We start from the raw sequence: 7,338 nt of genomic DNA on the forward strand, positions 1-7,338 counted from the left end.
GTGGTCCCTAAAGCAAAAACAACTATGGGAACTAAAGAGGAAAATGAAGTTAAAGAAGTGGTAGAGAAAATGGATCAAGAACCAGAAAAATAGAGAGAATAAAATGAAGCTACCAACCCAGATGAATCTGAAGTAATACTGCTCTTAGATTTCATTACTAAAATACTTAAGGAAGCTGCAACTGATCAAGAAAAAGCAAAAGAAAGAATGGAGCAAGAAGCTGAATCAGTTCAAAAAGAAAATGAAGAGATTGCACCACAGTAAACTCAGAGCAAAGGCAAAGCCACAACCACTGATTTAGTCTCTGAGAAGCTTTCTAGCAAAGGTAAGAAGACAATAGCAACCAAGACTACCTCTCTCAAAAAAAAGAAGTCTGCACAGCTAGCATTGTCTTTTGTCAAACTACCCTTCAAACCTGGACCACCTTAAATCATATCCTCAGCATTTGATTCCTTATCCTCTACACCCTTTAATTCTTCCTCCTCATCATCTCCTAAACCCCTGAAGGTGCATTTTTGTATTGATGAGTCCTCACCCTCCTCGGACTCTAATGGGAATTAAGCTTAAGTAAAACCCTTTTCTTGGAAGATGACAAAAAAAGAGAGAAAATAGGCTGACAAATTAGGTTGCTTAGGCTAAACAATGGTTATATTTTGTGTTGCTAAACAATGGTTTTAGGTTGTTTAGGCCGAACAATGGTTTTAGGTTGTTTAGGCCGAACAATGGTTAAATTTTGTGTGCTAGTGGAATTTAACTGTTTTTATGCTGAATGTTTTTGTTGAATGGTTCTATGATGAATGATGCTTATACCTATGTTTTATGTTGAATGTTTATATCTATGTGATTAAAAGTCAATTTTGAAAGTATTGTACTTGTTTATTTAAGCAATAGTTGTACATAGATTTACATTAAACTTGTAAGAAAAAGAATTTTATGCACATATTAAGGGGGAGCATATATTTAGGAGGAGCAATCCCTCATGTCACGACCCGGAACCTCCCTCAGGCCCATGACAATCGTCGCGACGTCCCGATTGACACTCATTATCCGGAATGCCAACCAGAACCCCGCAAGGCTTACATATCAGTTTCTTTCCTTTCCTGTGAGCAATCATTGTTAAATATCGAGTTTTTAGAGAATATATACTATTTTAGATCAAAAACAATCAAAATAAAATTTTTGCCACACAGGGGTATTTTGGTCATTTTTTTCTCAAAAATTTCAAAACTGGCTAAAACGTAATATACAAGTACAAAATACATAATTCATATTCAAAATGAGTTTAAAAGTCTAAAATCTTCATTTAAAACGAAATTACGGTTATTTGAATATAATAAGAAAATAAAAGAAATATTAAGGGAAATATTCTATTTTCTTATAAAACAATATTTATAGAGTTATACGTGAATAATTTTTATAGTGTAAAAGCTAAATAAATTTATACATACTAAAATACAGTAAGCCAAAATATTTAATTTAATTTACAATAACAAGAAGGCCCCCGAATAAACAAAAGTAAAGAGGACTGTGAACCTACGGTTTGGAAAATGCAGATCCAATGGTAGTCCTCGATGAGATCAGCTATCTACAGTCTATACTGAACCTGAAATGGGTGAAAATGAGGGTGGTGAGATTATAAAATCTCAATGAGTAAACAGACATTATCATAAATATCTAAAGGCGAGTAAAATGGAGGCAAGTTTAAACAACAAATTTCAACCCATTTCATAATGTTTTCAATTTGTTTCTTAAACAATAAAATATTTGTAATTTACCAAAACAATTGTTAAGGCTTATGTCTTTTATTAAAATAAGGCTCAAGCCAAAACTAATCCTCGGGGATACCTTGGCCGAGGCATCTAACCGAGTCCGCCAAGGTTGTTAAAATATTCACACGTGAAACACATTTTTATTTTTAAAACCAGCCGTTCCTTGGCGTTGGCCGAGTTACACATTCACGTGGGGGTTCGACGTGAAGTGAGCTCTAATACTACCCCGGGAGTTACCCTCCTCTCCTCTACAACCGGAGTAACTATATAACTGGGTTTACCGTGCCCCTCTAATAAGCAGTCCACGGAAACCTGTCACTGCAGTGACTAACCCACCAATTTTAATAAAATTTCGACAGTATAACGTGGCTTTTATTTATTTGTCCAGCCTGCATAGTAAAATCAACTTACATAAATTTCCCAAATGCACTTACAAAATATAGCCACATATACTCATTTCTCATAAGCCATTCCTAGGAAAATATATATTTTTTCAAGTCAGTTTGCAGCCTCCAATTACTCAATTTCATAATCAATACAATATATTTTTATTTATCACATTTATTCCTAAAACATCAAAAATCCCGTTTTCATTTCATAAAATACATAAAGGGCATTTAAAAATAAACTCTAGATAATTTACAATAATGATAAGTTTACTCACCGTTTGTACAAACTAAAAGCTTTCTAAGCGCCCCGATCACTACTCGTCGGGTACGACTTCTTTGCCTTTTCCGGAAGGCTCTCCTCCTAGACACATTACAAAAATTTACACAATTCATCACATTGATGCTAAGTCACTATATAATTAACTTAAATCCTATACTAATGCATGGTATGAAATGCAATAGCTTAAAACGGCTTAAACGCAGTATTAACCTATTTTTGGCACTTTGCTCGATAAATTGCTAACGCGCTCCATTTTAGCTCTAAATCATCCCATTCTCTCTCCAACATTTCTAACCATTAAATATCAGCCAATAACCTTATAAAAACAACACAATCAGCTCACTCCCTTCCTTGGAAAATTCGGCCAAAAATGGGACATTAAGTCGGTTAATTTTCTACTTTGTTTTTCTATCACGTTTAATCATTTTTCATCATTTTCTCTTCATTTTCCTTAGAATAAAATCAATTCATCATCATTGTACAGCATTGAGCATCCAGCCAAGAGTGGGTATTGTGAAAATTTAATGATTTCTTGCCCAATTTAATTTCTAAACACATTTAACTAACTAAAACTATCAATTTAACTAAAAATCAAAACCTAAAAATTTCAATTTCTCTCCCCTAGAATTTCGTCCAGCCCTTGATATCACTTTTTGATCTCTCTCCTCAAGCATGCTAAATGGAAATAAAGGCATAGGAAAGGTAGAAATCAAGCTAAAATCGAAAAATCTTACCGTTAGACGCGTAAACGGTCGAAAACCGTGAATTTCCCTTTGAATTTTCTTGTTTCTCTTTGGTTTTTCTTTTTTTCTTCCTTTCCTCTCTATTTCCTCTCTTGTTCTTCCTTATGGCCAGCCAGCACTTAAAATTTGGGTTTAAATGGGCTGACTTTTCATTAAAATAATATTATATCATTTTAAAAATGCCACATGTCACTTTCCCATTGGCCCATTTTTAAAATTTCATCCATTTGTTTTCAAATTTTCACCATACACTTGTCTCATATATTCATAGCTTAGATAAAATTCTCAGACTCATCCAAAGTCTCGGTGGAGTAATTTTTGAAATTTACACTTTTGCCCCCGTAAAAGTCAAAAATTACATTTTTGCCCCAAAAATTGAAAAATTGTCCATAGACATATTTTTCATCCCTTATACTCATACCATTCTCCAATTTGTCAAATTTGATCTAAATTCTCTCAAAATCTCAAATTTTTTCCGTGGGTGGCAACATTACGATTTTGCCCCTACACTCCAAAAATCACCAGAATTAAACTTTTTCACTTCCTATCATTAAATTATACTCCAAATAGTTAATCTTGGTCAAAAATTTCACTCCATGATCAAATTATTATCTTAGGTGGCAAAATGATGATTTTGCCCTTGAATATCAAAATTTCTAATTTTACCCCAAATGAACCCTCGAACTCCGAACAATCATTTTTAGTCATTCCTGGACTATAAAAATATTAAATTTCATCCTACAATTCCTATTTGAACTAGTTCGAGGTTAAATCAATTTAAGTGTACCGTTAGGTACAATATCGGGTTCCGTCTATTCTTAGGTGCTTTTCTAGCGTAATAACATGCTACTCAATGCATGTATGTCATGACATGTATTTATAGGGTCGGGTTTTACACCTCACCTACACATAAATATAAAATTCAAATTGGCATCGCACTCTTAATCTAAGAGTATTTTGTCATCATCAAAAAGAGGGAGAATGTTGATTCCATGTGTTTTTTTATGACAACAAAACATTCTTTATTTATTGATGTCTAACTTCACTACTTAAGTGTGCAGGATAAAGTTTAATTCCCCTAGTAAATTTGATAATTAAAGGCAAGTCAAGAAGCTTGCTCATTTAAAATATGGGTTAATCGGTTGAAGAAGGAAAGAAGAAAAGGTTTAGTGAAAATAAAACATCGTTAACTGATTAACATATAGCTTTAACTAGTTAGTGTAAAATTAGGCATTATATAAAAGCAAGGTAGAAAAGCCTTAATCAATTCTCACTAGGCTTAACTAATTAAAAAGGTGCTGGAAGCAAAACACAGAAGCTTACTAGCTAGTTAAGCAAAAGGGTTAATCGGTTAAAGCTCAAGACTTGAAGCACTTTTGAAGCACCAAAATTTAAATTCAAAGTGAAGTTAACCATTAAAGGACGCCAAATGAGAGATTCAAATTTGAAGATTTTTTAATTGGTTAACGTTTATTTCAAACAGTTAAAGTTAAAGGAAGAAAAGCTCTAAGTATTTAAAGAGGGGACTAACCAATTAAAGAAAAAGTATTAGTTAGAGAAGTTTGAAAACAGAATGTTTTTAGTCAGTTAACATAGTGAACAAAGCTGTCAGACAGTGCAAGATAGAGAAGGCTCAATTGGTTAAAACCTGCATTTAACTAGTTAGTGAAATATTGTCTACCCATTTGAATTTAAATGCTAGGAGATAAAATAACATCTAGAATGGCATTAGATCTGATCATAATGACTAGAAACTATCTCTAATAGAAAAATCTAAGTTTCCAAATATAAAAGGAAGCTCCAGTGGTCAAACAAAGGACGAATAAGCTACCAAGATCATATTTTGAGCAAAAAGCCAAAGAATCTTCTCTTACACACCTGTTCTTCATTCCTATTCTTGAAAAAGTGTTTGAGCTTGATTGCATTCTTGTTATTTCTTGGTTGATTAAAGTGTGAAAAGCACTCTAAGACTTATTGTAAGCGATTAGAGGTTGGTTTAGAAGCTCACCTTGTGAAAGCTTGGTGGAAGCTATTAATTGCAGTGGTTTAGTGAAGTTAGGTTGAAAATCCTTGATTGGAAGATTAGGGTAATGGATATAGGTCAAGGGGACTGAACCACTATAAACACTTGTGTTTTGTCCACTTCTCTTTACCTTTCCTTACTTGATGTGTTTTAACCTTAACAAGTTTTAAACCTTCCATCTTATATTTTAAAAAGAGCTCTTCAAGGTTAAAAAGCTGCCTTAAATTTTTTAATTTTATTCACTCCTCTTTAGTACTCCATTAGGACCAAAAAGGAATAAGGGAGACACTAGCACCTAAATCACACAAAGTTTTCGAAAAATTAAAATTACCAATTGAGCAAGGGATAGAAAAACTCCCTGGATCCTTAAGCTTTGGTGGATGCTTGTTCTGGATTATAGGCTGCACTCCTCAATAAGTGCAATTGTCTTAAACTCATCCAATCGTCTTTTCTTCGATAGTATATCCTTCATAAACTTAACATATGAAGGCATATGCTTTAAAGCTTCTGCGAATGGGATGTTAATGTGAAGCTTCTTAAACACCTTTATAAACTTCTAAAATTGACTTTCTTATTGTTGCTTTTTGAATCGTTAAAGAAAAGATGGTGGTGGTGTGACTTTAGCTTCCTTCTTCTCATTTTGATTGCTAGGACTTATTATCCATGTTTCATTCCAGTCTCTCTTGTCAACTTGTTTAGCTTGTCGAGTGTTGCCTTCAATCTACTTACCACTTCTCAAGGTAATGTCCTCAACTTGCTCTTTGCCTTCCTTCCTCGGATTTGCCTCTGTGTCATTAGGCAAAGTCCTTTGAGCTCTGTTGGTTATTGAGTTTTCCAATTGTTAACTTGCATATCAAGTTCTCAACAAGGCTACTTGACTGTGAATGAGGGAGTCTGTCTTGGCCATGTACTACATCAGTAACTCCTCCATTGATGGTTTTTTATCCAGAATAGGAGCTCTTCATTGCTATTGAAAACCAAGGGGAATTTTTAGCCTTAAGTTGATGCTGCTTGATTATTTTCCCATGAGAAGTTTGGATGGTTCCTTTATCTAGGATTATAGGTGTTGGATAAGAGGTTGTGTTACTATCTATTCCTCACAAACTGAACAATTTTTGTGTTGCTACCTGGACACCAATCATTAACGTGTCCATCTCCATAATATTCACAAACTATAAAAGGACTTTGATCGGAATTAGTGCCAAAAGAATCAAATTTTTTAGTTAGAGCAACTACCTATGTGATTAATGTCGTGATGGCATCCATTTCGAGAACTTCAACTACTATTTTATGTATGGATCACTCTGATGGATATTGATAATTGTTTAAAGCCATCTCTTCCAATAAGTTATATGCATCATCAATAGACTTTGCCATGAAAGCTCTTCCAATAACAGCCTCAATGGTCATTCGTACTTAACCACTTAATCCATTGTAAAATGTTTGCACTTGGAGCCATTTTGGAAGACCATGATAAGGACAGTGCTTAAGTAGGTCTTTGTATCTTTCCCAAGCTTCGTATAGCGACTCACCATCATATTGTGTAAACGAAGTAATATCGCTCCTTATATTTGCTATCTTTGCCGGAGGAAAAAATTTCTGGGGCAAGGTCATCCCATGTTGTAATTGATCAAGTGGGCAACGAGTTCAACCACACCTTCACCTTGTCTCGCAACGAGAAAGGGAATAGCCTCAAGTGGATTGCATCATCTATAACTCCATTATGCTTAAATATATCACATATCTTTAGAAAGTTTGAGATATGAGCATTCGAATCATCATTTGGAGAACCTCCAAATTGAACCAATGTTTGGATCATAGTGATGATGGCTGACTTGATCTTGAAATGATGTGCTTGAGTGGTTGGTTCTCTGATACTTGATGGAATACCTTGTACCAAAGGAACAACATAGTCCCTCAACGAGCAATTTTCTTCAACTACTCTCTCTTGGACTTGTCGCTCTTCTTGTTGTTTAGCCATTGTATTAAAAGAAACAGAGCCTTGTAAATTTTTCTTCGAAATGTTTTTTCAATTTTTGGGTCACAAGAGATAATTTCCAAGTTTCTTATGCTTCTCACACAATGCCCAAGACATACTTGAAAAACCAAAAAAAAAAAACTTGAACTAAGATAA

General features: G+C 34.2%; 1 non-coding gene across 1 annotated transcript; it reads left to right on the plus strand.

Annotated features, from left to right (window-relative positions):
• Positions 1–6,669: 6,669 nt before the first annotated feature.
• Positions 6,670–6,776, plus strand: LOC148760939 (small nucleolar RNA R71). The gene has a single exon (XR_016028768.1). It is a non-coding gene; the product is annotated as a small nucleolar RNA R71 (small nucleolar RNA).
• Positions 6,777–7,338: the final 562 nt, after the last annotated feature.

Source organism: Theobroma cacao, chromosome 9, assembly GCF_053813885.1.
Source record: "Theobroma cacao isolate CCN51 chromosome 9, ASM5381388v1, whole genome shotgun sequence".
NCBI classification, from domain to species: domain Eukaryota; kingdom Viridiplantae; phylum Streptophyta; class Magnoliopsida; order Malvales; family Malvaceae; genus Theobroma; species Theobroma cacao.